The sequence below is a fragment of the Macaca nemestrina genome, chromosome 12 (assembly GCF_043159975.1).
Source record: "Macaca nemestrina isolate mMacNem1 chromosome 12, mMacNem.hap1, whole genome shotgun sequence".
Taxonomy (NCBI): Eukaryota; Metazoa; Chordata; class Mammalia; order Primates; family Cercopithecidae; genus Macaca; species Macaca nemestrina.
In genome coordinates, this window is record NC_092136.1 from 89,637,805 (window position 1) to 89,656,712 (window position 18,908).

General features: G+C 36.9%; 1 protein-coding gene and 1 long non-coding RNA gene across 2 annotated transcripts in view; both read right to left on the bottom strand.

Annotated features, from left to right (window-relative positions):
- LOC139357565 (tripartite motif-containing protein 64C-like) overlaps positions 1 to 18,908 on the bottom strand; it is a 30,410-nt gene that overhangs the window by 6,249 nt on the left and 5,253 nt on the right. The gene's annotated exons all lie outside the window — the stretch shown is intronic.
- Positions 17,169 to 18,226, bottom strand: LOC139357362 (uncharacterized). Its single transcript, XR_011610347.1, has 2 exons — positions 18,122 to 18,226; positions 17,169 to 17,980 (listed from the first exon to the last, which is right to left on the bottom strand). It is a non-coding gene; the product is annotated as an uncharacterized lncRNA (long non-coding RNA).

Here is an 18,908-nt window from a genome sequence, read left to right on the forward strand (position 1 = left end):
GCTGAGGCAGGAGAATTGCCTGAACCCAGGAGGTAGAGATTGTAGTGAGCTGAGATGATGCCACTGCACTCCAGCATGGGTAATAGAGTGAGACTCTGTCTCAAAAAAAAAAAAAAAAAAAAAAAAAAGGACATGTTCAGTACAGTTGCTTTTTCCTTCTTCCTGTACATATTTTTTTCTGAGATTAGTTGAATCCACAGTTCTGAAACTTATGAATATGAACAAGCACCTGTGATTCAAATGAGAAAATGAGATGAGAGCCCTCATAGTATTTTTGTTAAACAAGCCATATTCTCAATCAATCCCAGTTACTTAGCAAGCTTAAAGCCTGGGTAGACGGTAAAAGCTGAGGCGATTTCTCAGTCACTTATATAAGCTGATTCTTAATTCTTAGTCTCATTCTTAACCACATTCTTAATCTCGTTCTATGTCTGTCATTCTCTCTCAACGATTCCATGATGATAATATATGAAAGACACTTAGTATCTATGCTATTATTCTGTACTCCCTGCCTCCAAACTCACCTATGAAGTTTGCTCACACAATTATAAATGAAGTAGGTTTTATCTAAGATTGATTAATCAGAGTGGACTATCAACTCCTAAAATTATCAATCATTAAATTTGTCCTTTTAACTTTAATATCAAAACTTTTCCTTTCACTACATTAATCATAAATCATATCTATTATTTTTAATTTAGAAAATTTTTTCCCATATTCAATTCAGATGATTAGAGAGAACACTTTCACATTCTGAAATAGTGAATATTTAAACTATAATAATTTACAAGAATTAATCAACAATTAATTATCTTCTAAAATAACAATAAAAGTGAAGATATGTATTAGGTTTTCCACTCTACACTAGAAAATCCAGAAATGCAGTTAATGGAAGCATGGCCACCAATTCACCATTCCTTTTAGTGACTTGGGAGTTGCAGCCTCTTGGGAGCCCTTGTCAGAGGGTTACATCTATTTTTTTTACTTCTTTCTTTCTTTCCCTTTTATTTATTTATTTATTTATTTATTTATTTATTTATTTATTGTTGTTGTTGAGATGCAGTCTCACTCTGTCACCCGGGCTGGAATGCAGTGGCGTGATCTCAGCTTACTGCAACATCCGCCTCCCAGGTTCAAGCAATTCTCCTGCCACAGCCTCCCGAGTAGCTGATACTACAGGCACCCGCCACCATGCTATGATAATTTTTTTGTATTTTAAGTAAAAACGTGGTTTCGCCATGTTTGTCAGGCTGGTTTCTAACTCTAGACCTCAAGCGATCTGCCTGCCTTGGCCTCTCAAAGTGCTAGGCTGCAAACATGAGCCATCGTGCCTGGCCAATTAAAACTATTTTCAACAGCTTTCAAATCTAGTCTACAAACTGCAAATTTTGAAGACACAGCAAATAAGACCTTTGCAATAAGAAGTTTCAAAGTAATTCAACATTTTTAACATTGACTTTGGTGTACATTAGAACCATTACTACATGCCAACATTCTAGGGAACATTTTAGGTATTTTATGGGTTCTATCATTGCATGAAACTATCGAAATATACCTTTTCACACTTAAAAAAAAATCTAACAATACAGAAAATAGTCACATAAGAAGAATCAAATAGCAAGGCACACAAACCAGATGTTACAAATTGAAGATACTTTACATTGATTTTCTGTAAAATCATGAAGACAGTTACTTGTTTGCTTAGAAAAGACCCAAGCATGCTGCCGGGTAAATTTAAAGTATTTTTAAGAGAAAAAGTGAGCATGATGAGTTTACTGCAGATTTTATACTCACAAGGCTATTATGAATGGTCTCAGTCTAGAAGCTCTGTAGATATCGAGATTAGAAGTAACTCCTGGTGCTCCAAAGCACAGCAGTCACAAATGCAGTGGGTCCTCACTGAAGGAGAGAGAAGTCTCTGGACAAGCATCTTTTTAAAGGGTATGGGCCCAGGAAAGACCACACCCACTTCCTGAGATTGATTAGATTGCACAGAAAGGGGTAAATTGACTGATTAGGTTTATGAAGTATTAAAAACCACACTTGGGGGCCCAAAGCTCAACAGACAAGTTTGGAATGAGAGGCAAGAAAGTTGACTTAACACAGGTTATTCAAAGAAATATTTTAACTGTAACAATTATTTCATTAAATATTGTCACATGCTAATTGCTTTTTTTTGTTTTTTGTTTTCTTTTGAGATGGTATCTCACTCTGTAGCCCAGGCTGGAGTGGAATGGCTCGGTCTCAGCTCACTGCAACCTCTGCCTCTTGAGTTCAAGTGATTCTCCTGCCTCAGCCTCCCAAGTAGCTGGGATTACAGGCACCCACCACTAAACCCAGCTAATTTTTGTACTTTTAGTAGAGACGGGGTTTCACCATGTTGCTCAGGCTGATCTTGAACTCCTGACCTCAGGTGATCTGCCCACCTCTGCCTCCCAAAGTGCTGGGATGACAAGCGTGAGCCACTGCACCGGGCCACATGCTAACTTTAAAATTTTGTTTCTCACTGTTTTAAAATTATAATTCCTTAAGTGCCTAGCCGTTATTTATCTGAATATGTTCAAAGATAAAACATTAACTGGGATTACCAGCACATCTGTACTGTGTAACTCTCTTGTTTAAAAAAGTACAGCAAGGAACTCAATTGTGTTTCACATAATTGTATATATAATGGTTGATGGAATTAGTTGTAGCAGCCTGTTTTTCTTATTTTTACTATTTTATGACTATTTCTGTGTTATATGAAAATAAAATCTGTTTTTTATTAATTCACCTTTTTCAATAATTTTAAAACTGATAATTTACACATATATGTACATAACTATCTATATCAATGTTATGTATTCATATTTTTAAAATTATGTAGTAATTATTTACACAATAATAATTATTATTATTACTTTTTTTTGAGATGTTGTCTCCCTCTGTCACCTAGGCTGGAGTGCAATGGCATGATCTTGGCTCACTGCAACCTCTGTCTCCCAGGTTCAAATGATTCTCCTGCCTCAGACTCCCGAGTAGCTGGGATGACAGGTGTCTGCCACCATGATTGGCTAATTTGGGTATTTTTAGTCAAGATAAGGTTTCACCAAGTTGGCCAGGCTGGCCTCAAACTCCTGACATCAGGTGATCCGCCCATCTCAGCCTCCCAAAGTGCTGATATTACAGGCATGCGCCTTGGCACCTGGCTGCTATTTACACAATAATGATGTGCATAATTATCTTTAACAGTGCATGAAAGTTATTTTTAACACAGTTGCCATGCTAATAGATTTTGTTGTCGTTTACCATGATTTAATAAATTCACAAATTATCTAATGTTTGGGGATTTAGGTCATTTCTATAAACTGAAAATTACAAACCTTGCTAGAAGTTGAAAAAGTAAAAATCTATATGAAAATCACCATTTATCTATTAATGGACATTAAAAAAATTATAAAATTTATAAAAACCAACATATCCTAGGAAAAGATGAAGTGGCTGTCTTTTTCATCAGTCCATGGCATTGCAAATTAGTATGTTTTCTGAAGTGTCATTTGATCAGCATTATGCTTCAAAAAATACATCCAATAAAGTTAAGAAAAGGTAATCATAGATACTTACGTACAGACTTTTCCAGAAATGTTGTTCTTTGAAAACTGCTTCAAACACTTCTTAAAATGTTGCATATTATCTAGCTAAGTGTAGAGAAGAAAGACTTTCTAGCATTCTCACTTCTCAGTAAAAATTCAATTCTATATTTTGTAGACTGCCCTGTATTAGACAGAAATAAACAATAAGCAACTTATGAGATGCAAATAAAAGAATACAAAATAATTGCAAATTTTAGTGTTAGTAACTGAAAAAGTTATTATCTATTTTACTACAACTGTGTTACCATGCAGGATAGGTAAGAGAGAAAAAGCAGTATTTCCTTGCCTAATTAAAAAATACCCTGTCATTCAAGTGAAAATATCAGACATTTATTGATTACCAACTCTGTGATAAAAACTGTTCTGAGTGCTTTACATGTTCTAACTTACTTAATTCCTACAACAACCCCATGAGATAAATAATATGTTATACTGATTTAAAGATTAAGAAATGTGAGAACAGGAAACTTCAATAATTTGCCCAAAGACATATTCTAATGAAGTAGGAGAGCTAGGGTTTGAAACCAGGCAGTCTCTGAAAACAGCTTTCCTTTCAGTGACATGACATACGTTGCCAAAGTATGTTCCTAAGCCACCAAATTACATACAATATTTTTGGGGGATGCTTCTTGCATGCTGGCAGAATTGATTAAAAGTTCACAAATCTTTCAAGCATTGTGCAGGTTTTAGTCCTTTGTTTTGAATACTAATATGCACACTGTCCTACATCTACCATATTGTCCAACTCTCTATCAATGACATGACAAAAAGCCGGTGAGCATGCTCAGCTAAACCCCATAACAAAGGCATTGTGGAAATCCTAGTGTGCAGTGCAACTCTTCTTTTCAAAGCACAGAATGTCTCAGAGGGTCTCTTATGTGCACTATTCTGATCACTCACAAAATGAGTGTCTACTGTGAACTCTCCTTACTGGTAAGGATTCGAGCCAAAATAGTAACAAACCTGCACATTCTGCATATGTATCCTGAAAATTAAAGTAAATTTTTAAAAAGTGTAAATAAAAAACAAGACTAAGTCCTTAAGGAGCTCATGGTCTAGTAGTTGATGGAAAGGAAGGGACAGTCATCCTAAAAGTCTTCCTAAAAGAAACAATACCTAAGCTAAAAGCCAAAGGATGAGCGTAGTCTTATCTTTTCTGATAGTAAAGTCTATGTGAGAGCAGTGGTCATGAGAAAAGATTTCGGAACGTGGCATGGTGGCTCATGCCTGTAATCCCAGCACTTTGGGAGGCCTAGGTGGTTTCACCAGTCAAGCTGAGAAGTTTAAGGTCAGCCTAGGCAACATTGGAAACTCCATCTCCACAAAAAATAGAAAAATTAGACAGGCATGATGGTGCACGCCTGTAATCTCAGCTACTTGGGAATCTTAGTCTGGATGATTGCCTGAGCCCAGGAGGCAGAGTTTGCATTGAGCCGGGATTGTGCCACTGACTCTCGCCTGGGGGACAGAGTGAGATCCTGTCTCATACACACAAGAGAATATCAGTTCTGTCCTCTTGCTGGTGATATCCTCCAATTGCATCCAGGCCAGAATGCTTGCTGAAATGCAAATGTGCCTATATTCCTACCTGCTTAACCTCATTATGGGATTTTGATAAACTACAAGAAAGTAGTTACACTCCTCTCGATGTCTTCCAAAATGTACTTAATGTATTTGGTGCTCAGTGTACAAATTGTTCTTCCCACAAATGCCTTGGAATCTAGTAAGGGTGAGTTCTTTGTATTTCTTTAACTTGCCACAATCATCCATACTTCTATTATTTTGTATAACATGATTACCTTGTCAGTGGAAATATAAATAAGTGAAAGTAGTTTGAATCGCTGTGGCATTGCCCAGTAGAATTGATGATCCACAAATTATATAACCCAGACATTCCACCTATCAGAAGATACTGTCAGGAATGAGAATCTATTGAGTGTTTGCGTTAGGAGCCATGTTCACAAAAATCAATATACAAAAATCATTCCAAATGTACAACAGTAGAAAATGAATAAATATATTTTGTGATGCACCGTTTATCCAACTTTGGGTTATCCACTACAAACTCACTCTTGCTTGTTTACATAAATAGATCTGGATCCTTCAAATACTTTTCCTTTGCCATGTGTTATGATGTCAATCTTTGTGAGTAGAAAGCTTTGGAGAGAAATAACAAAAAAGTGCTTCCAATCTGCTTTGGAAATGACACCTCCAGTGTCTGGCCTGGAGGACATACAGGGATACACCAATGCCCAGATTGTGTAGTTCAGGCTGCTGCTGTAGCACCCACTTCCTGAAGTTCACTGGGGCCCATGAGAACTCAGCAGCCACGAGCTTCTCCTGATACTACCCTTTTCCATATTTGCAGTGGAGCCCGTCTGGCATGACATTTCTTCATAAACAGCTTCACCAGTGGCCCAGAAGGCAAGTCTCTGGGGAGCTCTGAAGTGTGGATTTAAAGCAAGTTTTTCAAGAGCAACAATACAGCAACTTCTAAACATTCAGTGAGGCCAAGGGGTGAGAGGACTCTCCATTGACTACTCCAGCTTCACCCTGGAAACAACGGCAATTCCTTATATGTGTCATCACGTATTATTTAGACTTCTCCTTACATTCTACTAGACAATATTTCCTTGCTCAGCTGCTGTTATAATTAATCATTCTATACATTAACTTTCCCTATTCACATTATTATATGTTTTCTCTTTCGTGACGGACCATGAATCTTACTTTCATTTGAATAAATGCTATCCATCTATCTATCTACTTACCTATCTATCTATCTGAACACTTAAAGACCAGTGAAAAAAAATCAAGTACCATAAAACTATACATGGTATGATTTTATTTTAAAAATTTCAAAACTACCTAAAGTCAAGCCATGAAACATGTAAATGATATAGCCTTGTGTGATAAAATTATAAAGAATACCACAGGAAATAAAGGTAAACAGAAAATTCAAGAAAGTGAAAAAACACAACTATCATTAGTGCATGGGGAACCCAAAGATATTGGAAATGTTATTTTCTTAATATGGTTAGTAAGTTCACAGATATTCATTTCATTATTATTTTTCTCTATACTTCTATGTTCCATGATAGTCTTTTATATAAATAAAATATTTTCAATTAAAAAATAATGCTATCCTATGCTATAGAAAGATTACATTTACTAAAAGTGTAATTTAACCAGTGTCCCAACTAGTGTGCTGAGATCGTGATCCTCTCAGCCTTGGGGGCCCCAGGCAGGGCGTGAGAACTCTGGCTTGGAGTAGTTGTGCATATTCTGCACTGTGCTGTATGACAAACTGATGTTTTCCCATGTATGAAGAGACATGAACACGTTAGACTTGATTCCCCGATAATGCCAGATGAGAGTTTTATGATATTTGTCTATTCCCCTTGGATTTAATACTGAGTTTGATTCTTCCACTTCAGAATAACCTTGTATGATTATACATTTTAATTTTTTAATTTTTTAATCCATTACAAGACAATAAAAGAAAACACATATGCAAACATATATATGGACACTCACATAACTGTATATAATATCCAGCTTTATGTCTAATATGCTAATTTAAAAATTCATCAGTAGAACCTATCATGGTTCTTTCTGAGTGATATACCACACAAATTCTATATAGGTTCTCTAAAGAATCCCCATAGGCTACTTGTTTCAAAGACTCTGAAACTGCCTGCACTGTGAAGGCTGCAACAGAAATTTTTCTCTTCACTTCTCCCCTAGCCTTGCAAGGGTCCACTTTGCTTTTCATTTCAAACAGAGCATTAGAAATTCCTGGAAATGACTCCCCTGAATACTTGCTGTGGCTGCTTGGAGCATAGGTGACATGCCTGTTGATAAAACAACATGCTGTTTACTAGTTTCCCAAATTATATAGAGGAGAAACGCAAGAGCACTCTACAATTCTAACATTGACTATTTCTAATTTAACAATTTGAATCAGCCACTTGTCAACAGAACTTCCACATTCAATCATCTCTAAAGACTCCTGTGGCCGAGTGCAGTGGCTCAAGCCTGCATGCCCAGCAATTTGGGAGGCCGAGGTGGGTGGATCGTGAGGTCAAGAGTTCAGGACTAGCCTGGACAGCATGGTGAAACCGCGTCTCTACTAAAAATACAAAATAATTAGCCAGGCACAGTGGCACGTGCCTGTAATCCCAGCTACTCAGGAGGCTGAGGCAGGAGAATTGCTTGAACCTGGCAGGCGAAGGTTGCAGTGAGCCGAGATGGTGCCACTGCACTCGAGCCTGGGCTCCAGAGCGAGACTCTGTCTCAAAAACAAAACAAAACAAAACAAACAAAAACAACCAACAAAACAAACAAAAATGTAAAGTGGTAAGTGGTTCTATGCTACCATAGTAGCAACGATATAGTAACCACAGCAATCACGCTCGGTATTAAAGTGATTACTGACGATTTTTCTAATTCTTTAAAATAAGCTACATACAGTTGATATTAGTATTTCACAGAGGAGGAAACTGTGGTCTGAGAAATCAGGTGACTAAATGATTTGTCCCAAAGCACATTACAAGTAAGTGCTGAATTTTTATTATATTACAATAAATTATAGCACAACTGTGATCATCAAAGTCTTGTGATTAGCCAAACTTCTATTGTGTTTTTTGTCCTTTTTAAAAACATCACAGTACTATGTTAGAATATTTAACATAAAACATGAAGAATCATCAAAAGCAATTTTGTATTGTTTCACATGACCACGGCAGAAGAATGTTTATAGAATGGGCTAAGACGGTTCACACAACAGACCTAGAAAGGAAGGACAAATGAAAGTAAAGAGAGAAGGCCAGGAGCTGTGGCTCATGCCTGTAATCTCATAAATTTGGGAGGCTGGGCTGGGAGGATTGCTTGAGGCCTGGAATTGTAGACCATCCTGGGCAACATAGGGATACTCTGTCTCGACAAATCTAAGAACAAATATTAGTTGGGCATTGTGGCACGTGACTGTAGTCCTAGTGATTTTGGAGGTTGAGGTGGAAAGACTGATCAAGCTCAGGAGTTTGGGGCTGCAGTGAGCTGAGATTGCACCACTGAACTCCAGTTTGGGGGACAGTGTGAGACCCTGTTTCTTAAGAACAACAACAACATAAGTGGGGGCGATGGGTAAGTTAAAAAATATGTTGCCATTGGACAACCAATCAAACTGTTTCAAACATGCTCTTACTCCCGATCCTGACCCTTTGATAATCCCTGGACAGAAAGATGGATCCATTTCTGGCTGTCCAATGACCTAACACCTTCGACAATATATATAAGATCAACCTGGGGATAGTCAATGTTTGGCAGAAAAAAATTGCAATAGTCAACATTTAGGGGGGATAAAAACCTCTAAATATAAAAAATGGGAAAAAGAATAAATAAATATATATTTCTTATATAAATTATATGTGGAGAGATTTACTCAGTTTTCTGTATACATAAACAAAAATATATTTAAAATAGTAAAGGGACTAGAATTATACACACAAGAATATAACCATGACTTTATATTTTTCTGATGGAATTAGGGAGATATTTCTTTTCTGTTGTTGCTTTCTTGATCTTTACATTTTCTAAAATAAACATATATTCTTTTAAAAGAAGAAACAAAAAGATACTGAAAATAAAGCTATGCAAAATTATATTACATTGTTTGAGAAAATATGATATTTATCATTTACTACATATATTTTGAAATTTTCTATTGGATTGTAAGAAATCAACTATGATATTTATCCACAGTCCAAAGAAAAAGAAAAAGTGATCTTATAAGAGGGAGTCATTTTTTATTTTCCTACCTATAAAAATCCCTATCTGGTAACCCTAAGGATCAATAAATGCTCGTTACAGAAATATCGGTTGATCATTCATAATTCTTAATAATATTGGAATGAGAAATGAACATAGTTATAACTTCATGGAAATGTATCTCTACACACAAAATAAAAATTTCAGAATAAAACTGAATTTAATCAGTCATCTCTGGGAATTGGTTCCAAGACCCTGATAGATATCAAAATTTGTGCATACTTAAGTCCTGCAGTAAAGACACGTATATATGAAAAGTTAACCCTTCTCTTCTGTGGAATTAACAAGCTGAATGTGTACAAACAACTAAACAAATCAAATTGATCTATCAGAATAATAATCCAGATTTTAGTATAAATTATTTACTATTTCATCTTTTCAAGTGATTTTCAGAATAATGTAAGTACAGCATTCTCAGAGTCTGATAAGACTTTCTGGATTACCTTGCTCTGCCTCAGTGAGGAAAGGTAGCTGTGTATGTGGGATCTGAAGTCACATCTGACCTCCCTTGCATTAACTGGCCATAATGTAACTCTCACCACATGTTTAATGCCCTTTGACATCCTGGTCTTCATATTGTTAAGACAGTGAAGTAGGCAATAATATAAAACAGAAAATATTTCTGAAATACATGGTTAAGAGTCCAAATGGAATGTAACAGTTTTGTTTTATTTACTTTTGTTTTTTAGAAAAGCATTCATAATTCTCTTACTTTACATTATTCATTAGTTCTTTATTAGCCACATCTGAGGTTCTCAGATTCAAGCTCATGTAATGAGTGTCATTCTTTGATAAAAGTTCTAATATATCAAAGCTAAAGGAAAAATAATTGTTGAGATTTATTCCATAGAAATAAATTTATTCGCTTAAAAGCCTTTTTTCTGGATTTATGTCCTTCCTACTTTGTGATATTTTTAACAAAATCATTTACTGTATGCAATACTAATATTTGAAAATATAAGTTTGAAAACAAAAAAAATTTGGCAAAATAAAGTTTACCATCTTTAAAAATAAAAAGTTGGCCCCCATATGTGTGGGTTTCGTTCCTTCAGTACTGTATTTTATTTCATTTTCTTAAGAAATGGAGTCTCACTCTTTCATCGGGCTGGAGTGCAGTGGCTTGATCATACCTCACTAAAGCCTCAAACTCCAGGGCTCAAGCAATCCTCCTTTCTCAGCTTCCTAAGTACCTGGGATTACAGTGAATAAAACTGTATTTTCTATCCACCTTTGCCTGCTGATGTGAAATCTACAGATAGAAAGGGCTGACTATATATTTTTTTTAAAAAATTGTGGCACGGGCGTGGTGGCTCACTCCTGTAATTCCAGCATTTTGGGAGGCCAAGGCGGGCAGATCACTTGAGGTCTGGAGTTTGAGACCAGTCTGACCAACATGGAGAAACCCCGTCTCTACTAAAAATACAAAAAATTAGCCAGGCATGGTGGCGCATGCCTGTAATCCCAGCTACTTGGGAGGCTGAGGCAGAAGAATCGCTTGAACCCTGGAGGCAGAGGTTGCAGTGAGCCGAGACTGCACCACTGCACTGCAGCCTGAAACTCCGTCTCAAAAAACAAAAACAAACAAACAAAAAAATTGTTCTTAAGTAGACCTGTGCATTTCAAATCAGTTTTGTTGAAGCATGAAATGCCTATTTTAAATTTCTATAATATGCAAATTAAAAACAATAGCATACATAGCTACCATATTTTTAAATCTTATAAAATACATTCTGCTGAGGCTTACGAAAGCACAGAAACAGCTGCATGTGCCAATGGGAAAAATGGTAGTGATTTTTATTTACATTGGAAAAATAATTCACTGATAAACCCAGATATATAAATATAGGCAAGACTTTCTTCACCTTAGGTATCCTAGTAATCTACTCACAGAAGTAATATCAACATTAAAATAAGATAATCTACTAATGTTTAGTAAGATGCCTGGCAAATTATAAATATTTGCCAAGTAATAACTAACAATATTCTTATTTTTAAAGCTAAACCTATTAGGAAAACAAAACATGGTGTTTATTTCAGTCTTTCTACAATATCTGAATGCCTGCTATATATCAGACACTCCCGGCTTTCACAGAACTTACATTCCAAAAGGAGTGATGAGGTTGCTATTGCAATAAGAATGATTCAATCTAATTGAAAGTGTATCATGTATCCATAAGCTATGAGTAGAAGAATAATGAGTCACTGAATTCAATATACCAATTCTGTCACAATGTCGTTAACTAATGAGAAACAATTATTACATCAAGAAAGCATTAATTATTATATTCATTACTTTATCTCTACTTTTTTATAATTTAGTTTTACTATCAGTTAGCATTTAGAACTGGCTGATGGCTTCCTAGGTGCCAATTGCTGTTTTGTATGTCTATACAATAACGTGATTTTTAATCTCCAGAGCAATTCTGCAAGTTGGACAGGGTAGTGGCCCCATTTCACAGATGAGATAACGATGGGTCGGGAGTTAAATAACTTGCCTAAATTCACACTGAAATGGGAGGCCCACATTGTTCTTTCCACTGCACCCCGTTGACAAAAGAAAAACAGGAATAACATGTAATAGGAAAACTTCTATAATTTGGATTTCAGTTGTATTCAACATTTATGAATTTAACATCATGAACTCAGATTTTGTAGCAGTGTATGATAAGTGAAACCCAGAATACCTGTTAGCAGCTCCCATAAACAGATAAGACAATCAAATGAAACATAATTTCAATAAAATGCTATGGGTTTCTGAATCAAATTCACAAGGCATTTCTACAAATACAAAAATTGATGTGGCTACACATACGTAAATGCACACACACACACACACACACAAACACACACTTCTCTTTCTCTGTATCCTGTGTTAACACCCTGTGTCCTTTGATACAGGGGAAAGAAGTCACACAAGAAAAGCAAGATGAAGACATGTCTCTTCATTAGATTTCAAAGTTTTGGTTGAGAAATTCAACATTCAGCTGAATTTACTTAGTGAGAAATTACTATTATTATGTCCAACGCACTGCTTAGGTGTTTCAGGAATTGTTAACATCATATAGAGACACAGACGTAATCTTTACTATCATTTGGAGAAAACGAACCAAATATAGAGAAATTCAAGGAAGAAAAAGCTGTGTGTCCTTAACAAACCATGATTCAAATGATGAGGCATTTTTCAGGGAGAGAAAACATCACTTTTCTTTTAAAGATAGAAAAGCAGCTTCATGGAATATGCCGTGTTTGAAGTCTGCTTAAATTTTCGTACTCATTGCTGACTTTTTACCCACATAAAAAAATTGGAAAGAATTGTTAAGCATAAGAAAACAATTCTGCCAATAGTTATCTGAAGATAACACAATTATTATACTAATTGATTAACTCCCTTTAAGTTGTTCCTATATTTGTTAAATGAAATTAATCAAATTATATTTACAATTTTACATCCTTTCTACTTACTTCATATTTTGTTATAAATATCTTCTTATATTGTATTTTTGATAATCTTTTTTTTTTTTTTTTTTTTTTTTGAGACAGAATCTCACTATGTAGCTCAGGCTGGAGTGCAGTGGCGGGACCTTAGCTCCCTTCAACCTCTGCCTCTAGAGCTTAAGCCATTCTCTTATCTCAGCCTCCTGAGTAGCTGGGATTACAGGTGCCTACCACTGCACCCGGCTAGTTTTTAATTTTTGTTTGTTTATTTGTTTATTTATTGTAGTTTTTAGTAGAGATGGGGTTTCGCCATGCTTGCTAGACCGGTTTCAAACTCCTGACCTCGGGTGATCTGCCCACCTCGGCCTCCCAAAGTGCTGGGATTACAGGCATGAGTCACCGTGCCAGGCCTCTAACGAATCAATTCTAATGATTATAAAATGTTCAAATTGGTGAATATCAACTTATTTAATATGTCTGTTCTCTTAGGAATAGGTTATTTTGAAATACTTGCTATTATTTTACAACTCAAATCTTTTTCAAAGCACTCTTTCTTTTCCAAAATTGAGACTTTTTCTTCAGAAATAATTCAAGAAATGAAAATACTACAATAAAGTACAGAATTTGTGACAGCTCTTGCACACTTTAGCAATACATAACTATCACTTTCAGAAAGGTTAATACAATTCACAATATTATCAGAAAAACCTGGGTACCAAGCCTGGGTATCATGCTTCAGTGTACCAACTAGAGCAATGGGCACTACCAAGGTATAAATTGTTATGCTACTGTGAGCGGCAGAACGATAGCAAAAGGGTTCCATCTAATCATTTCAACATGGAAGCAAACTTTTCATTGGGATTTATTGCTAATATCAACATATTCAGCTAAAATATTTTTCGTTTCCTGGGGAATGATATAAAATATTAATAGGTATGAGAAAATACACTACCACTATGGAATGCAATAATTATTGCATGAGATAAACACAGGGTTTCACAGAAAGATAAAGTCTTTGAGTGTTCACAAAGAGATTCTCAGATTATCTGAATGATAAAAAAAAAATTTAATAAACTTAGAGTTGACCCTTGAACAACTTGGTGGTTGGAGTGCCACGATCCCATGAAGTCAGAAATCAGCATGTAACGTTTGACTTCCTCAAAACTTTGGTATCAATAGCCTTCTGTTGACTAGAAGCCTTACTGATAATGTTAACAGTTGATTAATGCATAATTTATATGTTCTATGTATACTGTATTTTTACAATAAGGATAGCTAAAGGAAAGAAAATGTTATCAAGAAAATCAAAAGAAAAATATATTTACTATTCATTAATGCAACAGTGAATACAATTAGTAGAAGCGTGTCATTATAAAGGTTTTCATCTTCATCATCTTAATATTGAGTAAGCTGACAAGGAGGAGAAAAAGGAGGGGTTTCTGTCTCAGGGGTGGCAAAAACAGAAGAAACTCCAATTATAAGTGACTCACATAGTTCCAACCAGTGTTATTCAAGGATCAAGAGTATATGTAAGTCCAAAGTTTTAAAACTATATTCTCTTTCGTTTTCTAAATAAAATTAAACTACATTACAAAAAAAAAAAAAAAAAAGGAAATTCCTGAGAATTTCAGGCAGGTAAACTGGGGAGGAGGGGTTGGCAACTATATACACGATCCATCATAGTATTGGAATTCCATAGAGTTCACGTATGCGATTTACAGATATATCATGAGAGAGGCAGTGCTTAGAGATGTAGCAGAAAATAGGGTAGTTCAAGATGGGGCCTAAATGCATGGCTGAAGAATTTGTATTGATTATTTATTGATTCAAACATAAAATGAATACTGCTAAGAGAAAAGATGAAATGAAAGTACACATGCATTCTGAAAGGAGTACAGATTTCCTGATGGAAAAGTAAAAACAAACAATGTATTTTTTTTTTTGAAAGGAGTCTCACTCTGTCGCCCAGGCTGGAGTGCGGTGGCGTGATCCCGGCTCACTGCAAGCTCCGCCTCCCGGGTACACGCCATTCTCCTGCCTCAGCTTCCTGAGTAGCTGAGACTACAGGCGCCCCACACCATGACTGGCTAATTTTTTGTATTTTTTTTTTAGTAGAGACGGGGTTTCACCATGTTAGCCAGGATGGTCTCGATCTCCTGACCTTGCAATCTGCCCGCCTGAGTCTCCCAAAGTGCTGGGATTACAGGCATGAACCATCGTGCCTGGACAAAAACAAATGCTATTAAAGAGTCTTCTAAGCACTAAGAAAGAAATCCAGTGGCTCTTTGTGAACACTTCTAAGTACTAAGAAATAAATCAAATAGCTCTGTCTGAAAGACAGAGAGAGAGATCATCAGCTTAATTATTCGTAAGTCATCCTGATTATTTAAAGGTGATATCTTTAAGGATATTACTTACTTTTTTCTTCAATATATCAAGTGCCTACTGTGTCTTAATAAGCATTCTAAGCCAATGCAGAAATGAAAAAAGGAGACAGATTTTCTTGCACCTAAAGAGCTAGTGAGGTTGTAGGGTGAGAAACACAAGTCAACAAGTCAAAATATAACATTCAAAAAGTGAAGCTGGCACAGTGACTCTGGCATGTAATACCAGCACTTCAGGATTCTGAAGCAGTAGGATCACTTGTGCTTAGGAGTTAGTTAGAGACCAGCTTCAGCAACAAAGTGAGAGCCCATCTCTAAGAAAAGATAAATAAAATTAGCTGGGTGTTTTGGCAAGTTCTGTGGTCTCCGATACCGGTTTAGGTGAAAGGGTTGCTTGAACCTGGGAAGTCAAGGCTGCAGTGAGCTGATATTTCACCACACTTAGGCCTGGGTGATAGAGCAAGACCCCGTCTAGAAAAAAACAAAAAAACAAACAAACAAAAAAATGTTTTTAATAGATTGGCACATTGTGATAAGTGCTTTAGGGAAAAATACAGCAGGAAAGGAAAAGAAAGAAAGTAGCATAGACAAAACTGAACTTTTAATATCTTATTCAGAAAAGATATAATATAGAATACCTGTCGGCAGATACCGAAGGGATACTAGAAACTAAAGCAGGTGGCTATTTCATGTATTTTGGCTTTTTCCTAGCTTTTTAGGAAGTGATAACTACATTAAAAATATCTAAATCCAAACTGATTATTTCTCCACACCATATTTGCCCCCATTGTCTATTATGAAGCTTCTGATATGAAGGAGAAGGAATGAGAATAGAGAAAATTTAAGCCAGGCCTCAAGGCTGAGAGTAACTTATTTATGATCAGTAAAGTCTCATTATATGTATGGCAATTTAAACATGGTAGGTGAATTTTATTCTGTGTGAAATGAATCAAAATCTTACTCTTAATACTGCAAGTAAATATGACAAGTGTATATGGAGACCAGAGACAAGTGCTCTGCTGCCTTTGGCACAGAACACAAGCAACACTTTTAAGTTTCATTTCTTGTTTCTGAATATAAGAGGAGGGGAGAATGTCTGTCTATTGACTTTGACAGTGCCCTCCTGCAAATACTCATCCCTCATTTCCCTTGTCTTAGAATTCTCTTGACCTGCCCCTCCTCCTTCATTTGATTGGCTCTGTGTACTTATGTTAGAATCAGAAGATCTGGGGGAACTATGGCTTCTAAACCTGTACACTGAACTCTACCCATATCCAGTCCTGTGACCTTATAAACCTGCTCAACTGAATTTTCCTCCCTTGGAAACTCTCTTCCCACTGAGTTTCTCTCCTCTGCTCCTAAAACCAAATGGCATCTCCTGTCCTATCCCTGGATGGTTTAACCCAGGAAAACTCCTGGATGCCAGAAGAGTCAGACAAAGAAACAGGAGCCTTGTGGGTCCTGAGATTCTCAAAGATATAAAGGGGACATCCTGAAATCTAGAGTTTCTTCCTTGCCTTTTCCCTCCCTTACAGCTTCTGCTGCTCCTGAGAGCTTTACTCTATTTCTCATCCAGCTCAGACTGTTGCTGGACCTGATAGTTTTTGCATAGCCAAGGTGGTTCTAGAAGAACTCTTGTCTGCTTGAGGTCTGCGCTGCTTTTCTGCAATCTGAAGCATGGTTTTCCACGACTACATGAAGATCTGGAGCCACTGGTAACTAGGCAGAGAATGTTCTCATGTGTCCAAATGGCATGTCACTCCTCTCCATAAGCAGTGGAATAAACGCATTCAGATGAAGCCCTGTCATCATTACTTTGTCAAGTAGAAATACATTTCTATTTGTAGCAGGACGAGCCGCAGACAAAACTCCTCAGACACCGGATTAAAGAAGGAAGAGGTTTTTTATTTGGTCGGGAGCATCGGCAGACTCGCGTCTTAAGAGCCGAGCTCCTCGAGAAAGAAATACTTGGCCTTTTTAAAGGCTTACAACTTTAAGGGGTCCACATGAAAGGGTCGTGATAAATCGAGCAAGCGTGGGAGACGTGACTGGGGGCTACATGCCTCAGCTAACACAAAGTTTTACAATGCTTTTTTCATACAGTGTCTGGAATTTACAGATAACACAAGTAGTTTAGGCCAGGGGTTGATGTTATTATTATTACTTTGTTTAACTCCTAGGGCCGCGTGGTGGTGCCAAGGTTGTCTGGCTATTTATCTTACTTTTGTTTCTTTCTCACTTTCCTCCTGTCTTGTGAACTAGGCAAGGTAGGGGGAGGAGGGCAGCAGGAGTAGTAGTGGTCTCCTTCCTTAAATTTACCTTGGAGCAACATGTCCTACACTATCTTGGCCCAGGGACGTCCCTGAGATGGAGCTTTCTAGACTTTCTCTCCATTACCCCTTGAGTTGAGTTGGGCAGTGCCAGGTAATATAGGAGGGAATCCTCCATCCTGTGGTTGTTGAGAGACCCTTGGAAGGCTTCATCCGGAGCAAGATGAGCAGGAGAAATATCCCTTCTGGAATGGAGGCCAACGGTGTTCTTAGATTAAATTTTTACGTTACAATAAAAAATCAATTGACTGGGTGTGGTGGCTCACGCCTGTAATCCCAGCACTTTTGTAGGCTGAGGCGGGCGGATCACTTGAGGTCAGGAGTTCCAGACGCATCTGGCAAACATGGTGAAACCCCCTCTCGACTAAAACTGAAAAAACAAACAAACAAACAAACAAACAAAAAATTAGCCAGTAACAGAGCCAGAATCCTTTCAAAAAAAAATACATATATATAAATAAAAATAAAATTTCTATTTTGAAGAAACTTAATCATCTATGTTAACACCCACCTACGCCCTGTGAAATGCAATCAATTGGAAGAAAGGGGTGTGGTCTTCAGAGAGTCATAAAAGGATACTTCAGGAGCCAAGCTCATTCTTCTCCAGAGTCCACAGAGCAACTTTGCAACTGGCCTTGGAGACTTCCAAAAGCTACCGACTCTGCACTGTGAGACTCTCATCCCTGAGTGGAATCCATCATATTCGACAGCAAGCTTTGGTGAGAACATAGATACATTTCTGACGTAAGTACACAAATTCCAGAGTAGGAGCTACTATTAGCTTACAAACCAAAACAAAATTTGGGGACTTTATCTGCAAACTTAGATTATTTTTAATGCAATGATCTCATTTTCTGAGTTTTAAAAATGGTTCCATTTCTTTTTTAAAATTATATTAAACATAATCCATAGGTTTATGGATTAAACGTGGGCCACCATGTTCAGCTATTTATCTATTTTAATTAATTAATTAATTAATCTATTTTGAGATGGAATCATGCTCTATTGCCAGGCTGGAGTGCAGTGGCGCCATCTCGGCTCACTGCAACCTCTGCCTTCCAGGTTCAAATGATTCTTCAGCCTCAGCCTCCAGAGTAGCTGGGACTCTAGGCGCCTGCCACCACGCCCATCTAATTTTTGTATTTTTTTTAGTAGAGACGGGGTTTCTTTATGTTGGCCAGGATGGTCTCGATCTCTTGATCTTGTGATCTGCCCACCTCTGCCTTCTAAAGTGCTAGGGTTACAGGCGTGAGCGACGGCGCTGGGCCTATTTTTTAAAATTTATATAAGTATTTTTA